Genomic DNA, 14709 nt, shown 5'->3' on the forward strand with positions numbered 1-14709 from the left:
CGCATTGTAAACGGCTACATTGTGGGCGCTACGTCACTTCCTCAGTACGCCGTAGAAGATGGATCCAAGTTCCAGCTGGATATCCAATGCGTACAGGAGCACACGCTGCTAATGGACTTTGCAAATTGAGCACCAGAATATGTCGACACAATATGAAATAATACATAACCGGTGCGTACCAGAAAAATTGACGAAGCTCGCATGTGTATTATTGTAGAAAATGGCCCGAACCAACCAAACCCGACTCGATCCGACCCAGCCAAACTCGACCCGACCCGACCCAACCCGATATGACGCAACTTGACCCGACCTGACCTGACCCAACTTGATCTGACCTGACCTGACCCGGTAAAGGGTATCTGTAAGTTATCTGCATCGTACTACATTTAGTAACTTGTCCTTTTAATCTTGTTGTAAGTGACGAAGATAAAGAACTTTTCTGAGGCACGGAGCCTTTGTTTTTATATTTAAGCCAGTGGGATCAATAATCAGTGATAAATTATGACTCGTGAAAGCTTTTGCTGCGTCAATGCCTCAAATGGCTTGCGCACGTTTGGTACTTCTTGAAAAATGCTATGCGGCCTAAAGGCATTAGAAGCAGATAACTTTCCACTAATTTCAAGAATGGTCGTCACTCTCATCGGCAGCCAATGTCCCCAAAATTTACAACCTGTCGCTATCTGAATCTCTGACAACACAGCATAGTGAATTCCATGTTACGCAACATTAAATGAGCCGATGCATGCCACAAAAATTGAATCAAATACGCATCGAGAATCACACAAGGATCTAGATATCAAAATCAACTTTGTTTCACGGAAACTTTGGGTAGAATCAAATTTGATTCTGAAGTGCTGCCCAGGAGACAAGCCTGTCTTTTGCGATGTCCGCGACCAAAATCGAACAAGACGACGGCGGCTACATCACTCCCCCCTCTTCCCTTCCGGTGCCGACCCGATGCGGTGGGGCTGGAGGGGGGGGGGGGGGCTCACGGGATACGGGTGGGGGACAAAACCCTCAAAATAACCGCTGGTATACCTCAGTCCGGCTTATGAAGGGGACCTGGGTGCGGCCACGTCAGACGCAAAGTGGACCCCGAGTGAGGTGGTGCTACTGCTGCGTGCGCTGTGCAGACCGGCTGTGCCCAGGACGACGTGGTGATCGTGCAGCCTTGTGTGAAAGGCGGACTCTGTGGTGTGGAAGGTGTGCGCTCTTCGACCTTGAAGCTGTATCTGCGAGTCTGCTAGCTGCTTGAAATGTAAGTGTGTCGAATGAATCGAAATGGTTTATTGTGGGTCCGGAATTTTCATCATGGGTATTCAGCCTTTGATCTACAATGAGATGCTGGTTAAACGATGTTATAGCATAACATGGTGCAGCCAGACTTCTGCAGAAATCCACACATTGCACCGGCCACCTTCCATTAACTTTGTAACCTCATAATTCCTTGAAGCACTGGCGCTGATGCGCTGAAAAGTGCTGCCGACAGATGACGAAACCTGAGTTGGGCAGGGATTTCTTTTGTATATTTCCTTCATTGCGGCTCATTTATGGTGGGCTCAGTTTTCTCCCGTTTACTTTATGGTCTTAACATCCGTGAGCCAGGCTTGTTGCTACTCATTGCAAAGGTAGTCAGCTAGCTGGTCGGGTGTGTCCGCTCTCTCGGACTGATTGTTGCGCTCAGAAGTGATCGGATGGCTAAATGCGGTTCATCTAGGTTTGATGATTTTTAAAGAAAATTTGACTGCAACAAAATTTGTTGTCTAGCCTTCAATGATTCTTCCATTTATGCCCAAGACATTGACATGCGCCGTGAGTATTTCTTGTCAGGTGCATAAAGTGCATTTTGGAATGCTTAGCCATAGGTCGGCATAGCATGGGTCCGGAATATGAATGGTCTGTAGTCCTGTGGTTGGTCTGTGGTCTGTGAGTCCCTATTTGTGATGCAATGTAGCCTCAGCTCCGCTTTGATCCGCATGGTGGCATATGAAACAATTGGGAGTTTGGACGTACTCAGCCGTGGCGCCACCTATCTGGGGGTCTGATGACGCCGCCAAGCGGTCAGTCGGCGAAGCTTGAGCTCCGTCTTTCGCCCCAGGTCGTCGGAGACGAGGTCCGGTTTGCCGAACCCCGGCGCGAGAGCCGAAGCGGTGGACGACGACGTCATTTTCCTTTCGGAGACGGTGCGACGCTGCTCTTCCAATGACGACGAGGTCGTCATCATCTCGCCGACGGAGTATCGTGTGCAAAATGAAGAGCTCGGCGCTGCGCGTGCGCCCGAGGCAACCACCGGCGAAGAGGAAGTCTCTTACGCTCAGCAGCCGCTCCCGGGGAAATGGTGAGTACACGCGGTAGATTGAGCCACCTTAAGATTTGTTACTTGGCTCGGTCATGAACACAACGAATAACTCTGTCAAGGCACGAACGATTGTGTTTCTGCTTCACTGACACATATATTAGGACATTTTATCGCCCACCACATAATGGCCAACCATAAGAGAGAGCAAACAACAGACACGTGATGCTTGACTTCCAGGTATCTTCAAAAGCGACAAGCAAGGTGTTTGGTCAGCAACGTTCATTTCAGTTAGGACATTTTAGTTGTTCTGGTCCAATTGCATCTTACAAATACATTGTACTTCCACCGGGCTTTAACTTTGCTTTTCCATAAGATATACAAGGTGACAAAGAAGACAAATGATACATAAACAAACATGTCTGCTTCTGCACACGATATTTTCCCAAGACATAACTTTCTTACGAAAAGGCGCGGGTCATTTTCTCTTGGTATTTTTTCCGCCAAATTGTGTAACATTTCGAACGTCAGCTTTTAGGAGCGAGACCATTGCCACGTGATTCAGAAACATAAACAATCCCTTTCTGCCCTGAGCAGTGCTCCATCTAAACACACGACAGTTGGGGCTTTTACTGATCAACTTCCGGAAAAGGCGACATATTGGTCAAGTTTGTCAGTTGGCTCGATGATGTGATGCGAGTTTCCAGTTTCAATCCAGTGTTAAGTGTGCGCGGGACGTTCCACAGCATATGCCTGCCATCTAGTGAGTGGACGGGAAAAGAGCGTCATCAATTTGCCAGCAGATGTCGCATCTGGTGCTGGTGGCTTTTGATTGCTGTTGGATATCGATGGCCTGGATAGTCAAGCTCAGTCAATTCAATCTCAGTAACTCAAACATTCAAGGTTTTAGTAACGATTATGCTGTGCAAATAAGAAGAAACTGGTCGGATCTGTGGCGTGATTGTTTGCCGTCCAGTTAAAGAAGTGTACAAATCATTTCATTGAGACATTCCGCTACGTGGCTGTATTTCATATTTTGTTTTCATGGTACATACAGATTGCATTGCTACCCTTCAGTCAATGTTTTTCGGGGCAACTCGTCATCTCTCAACTTCATTTTAATTGCTGTGTTCATTGTCCCGTTTAATGTGCATGCATAGCGCGCATCAAATATATAATGCTATGCTTAACTTTATCTCTGCCATTGGTCAAATGCTGTCTCTTACCCTCTCCACCACGTGCACAGAGAGTCTGTCTGGGCCGTCATGTTCCGTTTGTGCGGACCGCTGTGCTGTCGATGGCTTCCCCCAATGACGCTCCGTCTGTGCGGACCCCTGTGCTGCCGATGGCTCCCCCAATGATGCTCTGTCTGTGCGGACCTCTGTGCTGTGGGTGACTCCCTCAAGTGACGCTCCATCTGTGCGGACCTCTGTGCTGCAGGTTACTCCCGCGCCAGCGGCAGTCGCCGTACTGACCGGGGGTCCTACCCCGGCAGGTCGTGCGCCGACCTCAACACACCGAAGCACCCGCGCACCGCCTGGCGCATGAAGCGAGCCTCCCGCCGTTTAGCGCCGGTGTTCCGCGCCGTGGCTGCGTTCGAGGCCGTCGCTGTGCAGGTGAGCGCCCTCTCCTCCCGCGGCACGCTGGCGGCAGCGGACGCCGGGCGCAGAGCGGGTGTCATGGCGTCCAGGTGACCTAGATGGCGTGCGACTATTGCCGCTGATGTGCTGCCGTCTGGAGATGCCGATCGTTGTTGGCTGGTCACTTACTCACACGAGGCATCGGATGGGGTCACCGGGATTCGGGATAGCATTCGGCCAGGTGTGAATGCCTCCTTGACTGCCGCTTAGTTGCATTCTGTTAGTGTGCGGTAGAGCTCAGTTATGTAATATGGCCTAGCTGTTGCGGCGACCGTAACCCCAAAATGTATGGTTGCAAAGCGCTTAAAACGCATTAAGATTAGTGACATTATTTGTTCCAGACTTTCCGCAGCAGTGATGGCCAGCCCCCTCGCCTTCTGTGTTGGAGTTGGACACCCCATTTTCTCGCTACAACCGGTCGCATGACCTCGTCTGACCTTATACGGCGCCGCTCCACAGCCCCTGGTCGTGGAGACGGACGGTCTGACCGTGCGTCAGCGACTGGAGGAGGCCGCCAACCGGCACCAGCTTGTCCGGTCCCGCAGCCGCAACTACGAAGGTGAGTCGGCTTTCCTCCGCGCGTGCGGAGCTTTCACTGCACGTATCACAACGCGGGCCTGACCTCAAAAATAATGTGTTTTACATCAACAGGAACTTAAGATCGCATAACTCTTGTTAACATTATGCATATTTCATGTTCATGTTCATGTTCATATATTTCGTAACTTTCCACAAGATCCAGTGGCTTTTTTAAAGCTACACGTCATCATTTATAAAAAAACGGGCATAAAAGGGACAATGTGCAACCAAGTAAAAATAGCCTAACACATTACACAACGGTCACGGGATCGTCTCGGTGAATCACATTATTGCACTCACATTGTGGCATCACACACAGTCGAACCTCGCACGCACCCACTCATGTACCAACATTCGCCTCACTCAGTAGAAGCTCCATAAGTAGTCCTTTCTACGCTTGGCAATGTAGTTGTAGCAAACTGAGATCAGGCACGTTGGTACATGAAATCAAGCGGCATCAGTTTCACCAACACGGTAAGGTGGTCACACGCGGCGCACTCGTTTCGCGCCCGTTTCATCAGTGGTGTCACACATCGAACTTGTTCCCTACTCCCCCGCCACTTAACAAGTGCTCTCTCCCTAGACTCGACAACGGCCGTGCCTGCGTGGCGCTGGGTTGGACAGTCTAACCCTCTGACTCTTTCTGTTGCAGTGTCCTGTCCTCGGCCCGCCTGCGCGTCTCGTGTACGAGAGGAAGACCAGCGGCGTGCGCGGGCCTGGTACGAGCTTCCGCGCCTCGCTGTGCCTACCCGCTTCATAGTGGCCGACCCGGACGGCAGCAGCGGGCTAGAGCGCGGCCTGCCCGGCCTCTTCTGCCCGCTGTGCGACGCCTGCGCCGCCGTCCAGGTAGGCCAGCGCTGGACCAAGCTGGAGCCGTTGCTACGCGCGCCCGACAGTCGCGACGGCTGGCGTCCGGTGCGCACGCCGTCCGACCGCACCGCGCTATACCTGCTCAGCCAATACATGTACGGCGAGCGTGAGCGGTCGGATGCTGCTGGCGAGCCGCCCATCATGCCCACACCGCTCGAGGACTCGGCGCTGCTGCTCTGGATCCGCTCCGAGGCCGTTGGCTTCGTCGCGCTCAAGCGGTGTGGTCAGCTAATCGAAGGCGGGCCAGAGGCTTTCGCGATGGACGTGGTAGACATGGTGGCTGTGCAGCGTGCGTGGCGGCGGCGCGGCCACGTTACGCGCCTGCTTGACATGTTGCTGGTCGACCGGCCGGACACGCCACTCGGCCTCACGCAGCCGTCACCGGCCCTGTGGCAGCTGCTGCTGCGCTACCTGACGACGCGGCCGGCGCTGCGGCCTCGCGTCTGGATCGTCCAATGGGCCGGCATTGAGGGCTTTCGTACCAACGTCTGGCAGGAGCTTCTGCGCCGCAGTCAGCACGACTCCGATTCGTCGTCGTCGTCGTCGTTAGCGTCGGATGAAGAGTAGTGAGCGCCAGCGGAGAGCCGGAGGTGGGAGGAACACCACGGGGGCCGGCGTGCCGTCCAGCCGCGAGAGTGTGATCGGTGCTGAATCCGTCTTCATAATCCGTCAATCGTCAATCGCTTATACGTGTGAAGTGTTTCCGACCGACACCGATCGGACCGCGCTGTCTGGCGCCCTGCCTCACGTGGCGGCATCCCAGCCGCGCGGAGGCCCTCTGGCTGTAATTTCGCAATCATTACTGTGTGCGTAAATGTGACTGTGTAGTTGGAGACTGGAGAGCATCCTCCGCACACATCCGTCTCCCTGTGCCGGCTGACCCGGAGGCCAGCGCGCCTCGCCGCCCGCCGTGGCTGTGTTGATGCCGGCAGAGAAGGCCGCGCTCATTGTCTGCTCTGTCGCGCCGCTGGGCGTCTGGGCGGATGGCACGTGGTATTGTGGCTTTGCGGTTCGCGGAACGAACCCATAACGCCGTCTTCGCCTGCGTGTAGGTATGATCATTATGTAAGTGTTTTACCTCTGAAGACGTGATGGTGCATGTACAGAGTGCATACCGAGTCAAGTTGGGCTTTGAAGTGGACGAGGTGGCTGTGTTCTCTCGTATGTTAATGGTACCATCTCAGTATCAATACAATACACAAATGCATCAATACCAGTTGGCTTTTCTGGTGTGACCATGAAGAGTCTGATGTAACGTTGGGAGCGAACCACACGGCAGACGAACCAGCCGTGTCCGCTGCCGTGGGATGCCTGACACCCGGCCTGGCTTATGCTTCCGTGTCACCCAGGCCCCCTGTCTAGAGTCTGAGATCAGCCTCACCGGCCGGTCTGGTTGGCAGCACCCACTTCCGTATCAAGGAAACACAAATGGCCAGTTTTATGTTGTCGGGGACACGTACTTGTCACGTAGGACCATGTGAGCAGCTGTGCGATCTGCAATCCGCAGCTGTCCGATGCCGTTGATGGTCCGGGGGTGACAGTCGCGACCTGAGCGGCGGAGTTGCTCCAAACCCAGGTCATGCACCACAGACTGATGGCGATCTCCTCTCACTGCCGGCGTCGAGCCGGGCCTGACCGTGTGTGTACGGAAACAAGTCCGTGTGCGTCGGCGTACAGACGGAGAGTACTAGCACTGCATCAACCTCAGTGTAAAGGCTGCGAGTACCGGCACCGCACCAGCGCCAGGATGCAGACATAGAGTGACACTGCACCAACGCCAGTATGCAAACGTAGAGTGCTGGCACTGCTCCAACGCCAGTGTGCGCAATCAAATTCTGGCACTGCATCAGCCTCAGTGTGCAGAAATAGGGCACCGGCACTGCAACAGCGTCAGAATGTAGGCAGAGACTACCGGCATTGCATCAGCGCCAGTTTAAAGGCAGCGAGTACTGTTACCGCACCAGTGCCGGGACACACACATACATTGCTAGCACTGCAGCAGCGCCAGTGTACAGACATAGAATACCGGCACTGCACCAGCTCCAGATACAGACATATAGCACTGGAACTGTACCAGCGCCAGTATACAAACATATATTTCTAGCACTGCACCAGTGTATGGCCAATGCGAGGAATTACAGTTCAGATCGAAGACAGGCTACGGAGACCATCAGGTACACTAGATGCAGGGACTAACGAACAGGCACAAGTCCCATGGTTGCTCTTGACAATACATTGATCTTATAGCCAAATCGAAGAGCGCTGTCGCCCGCTAGTGAGCTACCCACACAAGCAGCCCGCAGCGACACCTCGCGGCGGCTGTGTTAGTGTGTCAGTCTGCCGCCAGGTGGCTGCTCTGTCCACTGCCAGCAACGTGTTTGTTTATTCCTACACATATGAAAACGCCGTTTCTAGCAAAACCCCGTTGCAAATAAACCAAAGAAAGTGTTGATAACTACCACAGGAGATATTAAGAAACCACGTGCGCGGGATGGGTGTGCCGTGATTGCGGCATCAACAACGGTTTGAAAATAGTTCCTGAAGTTTTTTGGGGTGAAGAGTTTTTGAAGCCAGAGGAAAGCTTAAAAGGCAACAGTGCTGGGAAAGGACAGGGAATCGTAGGGAGTCACACGTTAAGTCCGCTTAAATGTGCAGCTGTGCTTGGAGTCGGACGTAAAAAGACAGTGAACGTTCATTCTGGCCCAACAGTGTCTTTGCAATGGAGGTGAGGAACAGTGAAGAGAGTAGAGATGAGACTTGCGCCCACAATTGCAGGAGAATCCCAGTCAGGGTGATACATCCTTGTCATATGTGCGGTGACGACAGCTGCTCGAGGATGAGAGTGCGGCACCGGGTCTGCTGCTGGTGGGGGAGAGTGTAGCACCCGGGTCTTGCGATATCGGCCCTGGGGAAGGAGAGCGCTACATGGATGGTCGGAGAGGAGCATGTTGTGTAGCCTTGACCGCACTGTTGCCGGTCTCCGGCGGACCGTGACCTGCGCGGCGGACCGGGTGACCGTGTTTGACCTAGGGCGGTGGTTGGACCAACTTACCTCACCTGTGCACACTGTCTCCCGAAGCTGCGCAACAATTCATGTGCGGTTGTTTGCTCGTCCATCAAAGGCCGTGCCTGTACACTATAACGGCCACTGGCTATAGTTCGCCGTACCTGTACACAGTAGCACGCGCTCAGGTGGGGGGTCAAACTGACCCCCCTTGAAAGTTTTTCCTGAATGGTATCCGAACGGCAGAGCGCAGCCACGCCAAATTTTGCATAGCTGTAGACAATTAAATAGCGGAATTGTTGCACATCAACAATTTAAATGTACCTTGTAAGGTTGCTGACCTATGGCAGGTCAAAGTCAGGCTATGGTTTCAGCGAATGCAATTTCTAGGGAATCCTCAAATCTGATCCAACAACGGAGTGTTAGACGAAGCCATACATCTTTGAGATGCTTTCTTAGGCAACACAATGGTTGAATGAACATATTACACTGACCGAAGGTCAGGTATGAAGGTCACACCAAAGTCAAAACCAACCTGTTTTGTTACTCAAGGGTTTACTGTATGGGATAGTTTCTGGTGCTCATTTCGAATTTGTTGATAGCGGGAACCGCATTATACGTCATCCATGAACTTCTTAGAGGTAAGTATAGGTCATTAACCCAAAATGACCCGAGTCAACATTTAGTTTTAGGAGCATACTTCCCAGCGTAATCTTTGTCGTTTAGTCAAATGCAAAACTCAAACCAATATTGTATTGCCTTGTCCTTTAAAAGGTCAAACAAGGTCACTGACCTTAAATGAGCAAGTGACCTTTTGCTTAGAAACGGATATCTAGGTTCTGGGGCATTTGGAGACCAACCTGGAACTTGACCCTGTTTGACCTTGTTTGACCCAAAGGTCATAACCTAGGAACCTGAAACTTTGACCTAAGTGAGTTCGCGTACAGGTCAACACACCCTAAAAATTTGGTGTCTCTAGCTTTTTTAGTTTCCGAGATCTCAGGCGAGGGTCAAATTAACCCCCACTCGAACAAAGGGTATCTAGCCGGCCACCCGGGCGCGTGTTAATACTGCTGGCTACAGTCGGCCGTGCCTGTTTGCTGGTAAGGCCACTGACTACAGCCGGCCATGCCTCTACACTTTTAAGGCCACTTGTACACTTTGCTGTACCTGTACACTATTAATTCTGCTTGCTACAGTCGGCCGTGCCTGTTTACTGTTAAAACCTCTGGCTACAGTCGACCGTGCCTGTACACTATTTAGTGTTCGCTGACGTATGGCAGCAGTCACTGGATGTATACGACCAGAGGACAGCAGAGTTTCGGCCTGGTCTGGCGGCAGTGGAGTGCTACGACGCTAGTGCCGGCTCTTTCAGGCGCCTCCTTACCGGACAGTAAGCCCTCGTGCAGGAACCCAAGACAACAGCCGCCGGGGGGGGAGGGGCAGACGTCGGCAGGCGGCGAGATTTCCTGATATGCTTGCCCAACGGGCACACGCCTGATGACTTTACCTCGTATATAGGGCCTTGACTAAACCTGTCATTGTCTAATCAGCCAAGACAGCCGATGAAGAATCGAGCCCATCGATTCAGCAAAAAAAAAGCATCTTGCTTATGACATAATCTCTTAGACAAGTGTGCGTAGGGAAACGATTGCTCAGCTATACACTAAGTTGCGTGGATCTGCACTCAGGCCAATCAAGTTACGAGACGTAGTATCAAGTACGAGGCGCATTTCTCGTAACGAGTTTGACAATTAGCAACAACAGATTCTAACAAATCCAGTTTACAATCGCTCATGAATGATGTCATGAATAAGATATTGAAATCATTGAACATTGGCCGTGAATGCATGGTTTATGCATTAAAACGCATTCAAATTAGTATGCATAAGATATTGAAGTAATTGAACACTGGCTGTGAATCCATGGTTTATCCATCAAAACGTATTCAAATTAGCACGCATTGCATACAATGCAAATACTGTACGTGGGATGAACACATGCCGAGCTAATTCACACTCTGGAATTATAATTTTCATCAAAATTGAATCTTTGAATGTAAATCTGTAAGAAAGCGATTTACCGAAGACTATATCTTTATTTGAATAAGATCTGAGTTGGTCAGCAAGGATTATGTGCCAATGGTGAATCGGTTCTCAAATTTAGGTCGAACAAAGTTCTGCTCTCATGCACTACGTAGAGGACATAACAGCACAGTACAGGTAGCTTTGGATACTGCTAAATCAGTGGCTTAGATAAGACAGTAGTCATAGCCTTATTCCTCGGAGAAAACCCAGGAGAATGGAATATAGTTGGGTTTATATTTCGGCAGCATGCCTTTATCGAAACAATAACAGAGGTCGAGACAATAGCAAGCTGTTGGTTTTCTTGCTTTGTTCGTCCACGCTGCAGCAATGCACAAGCATTAGTAATATAAGCCGTCAGCAAAGATATCAGTCAAGCTCAGTGGAAGAACTACGCAGGGCAATTCTCGCAATCACGGTGGAAACATGCACATAATCAGCTGTCTGCCGTGACTGGCAGCCGGCTTTTTATTGACGAATCGTACGACACTTTCCATCTCAAAACTCCCTCTGGGAATCTGCATTAAGTGTATCTCCTCCAAATCACCAGTGGATTGCTTTGCTCCTCTTAAGTGGACATATTTTTCAAGCGATCGTTATCTTTCAACAACGCTTAATTCATATCCTGGAGCGTCTTGTTTTCATCTGCACACATACCACATTTATAAATCAAAGATGCCATGCTGTGACCTCTGACGTTGTTTGTATCCGCCATCAAACACCTGCCACGCACTTATGTGTCTCTCTGTCTCATGTACAGAGGCGTCTGTCCGGGACATGACGCTCCGTCTGTGCGGACCCCTGCGCCCCCCCCCCCCCCCTCTGACACTCCGTCTGTGCGGACCTCTGTACTACTGGTGGATTCTCCTCTGACACTCCGTCTGTGCGGACCTCTGTACTGCTGGTGGCTCCCCCCCCCCCCCCCCCCAGTAACCCAGGAACGATCCATCTGTGCGGACCCCTGTGCTGCGGGTGGCTCCCTCCAATGACGCTCTGTCTGTGTGGACCTCTGTGCTGCGGGTGCCCCCCCCCCCCCACCCCCAATCACCCAATCACGCTTCGTCTGTGCGGACCCCTGTGTTGCAGGCTGCTCCCTTCAATGGCGTCCCGTTTGGGGCCCACGCAAGGCCCAATACCGCCGGTGTTGTGCGCCGCCGTCTGCTCGGTCGGCCGCCGGTGTTGTGCGTCGCTGCTGCTCGGTCGGCCGCCCCCTCTACGAGGCTATCCACCGTGGGCGTGCTGCACGACACTGCCCCGCCCCGGCTTGGGCTATACCTTTCCCCTCCCCCACCTCCAGATGTGTCCGGAAGTGGCAGGTGATGCGGCATGGACGCCGCAGAAGACTGGCTGACAGGGACTGCGGCAGCGGTGCGATCTATAGTTTGGCGACGGGCGCGGGGTGGCCGTGCGGCACAGCGCGCGGTTATTGCCTCCTATTCGAACTGCTAATCCGATTTCCGCTGCAGTTTCTTCTGAGAAGAGACCTAATGTAGCCTCCTTGAATCAGCGCGCGCTACTCTGTGGATCAATACGTGTAGATCCTCCAATGCCGTTCTCTGAGCACATAGACGCATTTAGTGCGAGAGAGTGGCATCACGGGTGAACAGATTAACTCCACAAGTAGCATGAAAATAACGAGATGGCGAGGTGTCCAATCTACCAGGCCTGAATGCTGTTCTGAAACATGCCGTCAGCCCCGCCTAGGTACCAACAGCGTTGGCTTTGATCCTATCGCAACTTCCCAAGCAAACATTTGCTCCTGCTCTACACGTAATTACTGAGATCAGTTGGAAGGGAGATAAGCACTTTCATGTTGCGAAACGTGACCACGTGAACAGCTTGAATGGGTATGCGTGTGCCGTTGGTCTAATTCTGCTATTTCCCAGGCAGAGCTATCTTCGATTCAAGATGAGCAGATTAATGACTCATAAACGACATGATGCTTTGGAATTAAGTCACAAGTGAGTTCATTCTGTCGCGTAGGACCTAAAGATGAGTCGTGAACAATACCACTGGCGCTCCTAAAAAGAGTTGATCTGAATCAGCTGAATGAAACTTAACGTGTGCAATAGATGACAAATTGCCACGGTTAAGTGATCAGGATAATTTTGTTGGATTGGGTCATGCAAAATGCTGATTGGTCAGGGCAGGGAAAAGGAAGAGAGAAGGTTCTGAGATCGGTGAGGCAAGAGTAACGTCAAGGCTTCTCAGCTCGGAAAGCAGGAAAATTTTCGAAGGGTAGGCGTCAGGCTGGAGCGGTGCGTTAGGACTAGCGCGCAGTGTGTGCTTATTGTTTTGTGTGTGTGTTTTTTTAATGCGAAACACGTTCTGCTCAAATAGTTTGAGAATTAGCAGCAACACGTTCTATCGAACCCAGCCAACACCTTGCTCATAAATGTTGTCTGATTGCCAGGGGCTGTTAAACCTATTGAACATCGGAATCATTGGATATTGGCTGTGAATACGTGATTTATAAATTAACCAATATTCAAGTTTCTAAGCATTGCATATCACGCCGCCATTGAATGTGGAATGAATTTATGCTGAACCAATTCACATACTGATACGATAATTATAATCAGCATTGAACCATCGAACTGAGATTTAAATCAACAAGGAATCGATAAAAAATGACAACATCATTGCTTGAATAAGATCTGGGTCGTTCAACAAAGATTATGAACCAATAGTGAGTCGAATCCCAGAGGCTGGAATCGGAAATTGGTTTGCTCCCGCACCGCGGTCACACCGCGGGCCTGACCGTGGCCATCACGGCAGGTGTTTGCATTCGTCGGTGGTGCTGGGCCGTCGTCGCGTCAGCTGATGATTAGTCGGGTTCGACTGTGACCGTCTGCTCGCCACCCCCCCCCCCCCCCGCCCCCCGTCCCTCGGCGCTGAGGTTCGAATGTCGGTTGTGCAACGGTTGCTCGGCGACGACATGTAGCTTCAGCAGCTGGGTGCGTCGTAAAGCCGCAATGTCACGTACACGGCGCCAGCGTACCCGTGCTACCATAACAGAGCTGCCTTTTTCTGTGAGTTATTGGCCAAAATCCAATCCGAGATCCAGGGATGGAGCAGCTATCCGTCCAGTGTCCAAAAATCGAATTGTCCAAAAATTTATATTTTCAACGTATAATCAATATTACCAACAACTAAGTCACTACTCGCGTCCCTGCATACCCCCACTCGAATCGAATGAAGGGAAAGAAAATGGCTGCAGGTAAGTAAAGTGCATCATTGACTGTCATGAAAACGTCAACAAATCACAATTCACATCGACGTTTGCTAAGCGTGATTACCACACCAGCTCACTAATACACAGAGCACGCTGGCCACAGGCTGGATTAAGTGCAAAAATATCAACGAGGTCCAAATAGTATCATTACACTTCGGATTATAATCATTCGTCGGATGACTGGCCACGAATTATCGGATCCGTTAGGGCGAGCGGGGTGAGGGGCGCACAGGCCCTACCAAGAGTTCAGCAAGTGACACCCGTTCTTACGTGGTCCCAATATGCGAAGCTTTGGGGCGTATTTGCTGCAGATGACTTTTAAATGCTGTGGTTTTCTTGCAATGCTCTCATATCTAACTGTTATTTCCCTAGTTCCAATCCTGATCTCCGTGATTTAGGTCGATGGTGACTTGGTTTGCGACTTAGCTCAATTAAAAGATATTGTACTCCGTAATCCCACAAGATTATATATATATATATATATATATATATATATGTATATATATATATATATGTATATCTATATATATACACACATATATGCATATATATATACATATATATATACATATAAATATATATATATAAATATATATATATATATATATATATACATATCACCCTTTTTCCAATTATCTATTACGAGCGGTCATCTCGGTTGCATTTCATGCTTTGCTGCCCGGAAAGTGTTACCCAACAGAGACGGCAATGATGAGAACAAAAGTACGAGAGGCCTTTTCTTTGGGAAACAAAATGTCTATCTTATTGAAAATCATTGAGAGCATGTTGCCCTCCGTGCCCTTTTCCTGCTTGGCAGGGCGCTATACTTGTGCGACAACGTGACGATGTGGAGTAAGATGCAGTTAAGACAGCTCACATTACTTAGACACGTTAATTTTTAAAAGGAACCATGTCATCAGCAGACCTGGCTGCGACTGAAGTTTATTCGATTGACAGTTCATAAAACGCGCATGTCATACTGTCACAAGTAAATGGATTGG

The sequence above is a fragment of the Pollicipes pollicipes genome, unplaced genomic scaffold, assembly GCF_011947565.3.
Source record: "Pollicipes pollicipes isolate AB1234 unplaced genomic scaffold, Ppol_2.1 Scaffold_5724;HRSCAF=6776_pilon_pilon_pilon, whole genome shotgun sequence".
Taxonomy (NCBI): domain Eukaryota; kingdom Metazoa; phylum Arthropoda; class Thecostraca; order Pollicipedomorpha; family Pollicipedidae; genus Pollicipes; species Pollicipes pollicipes.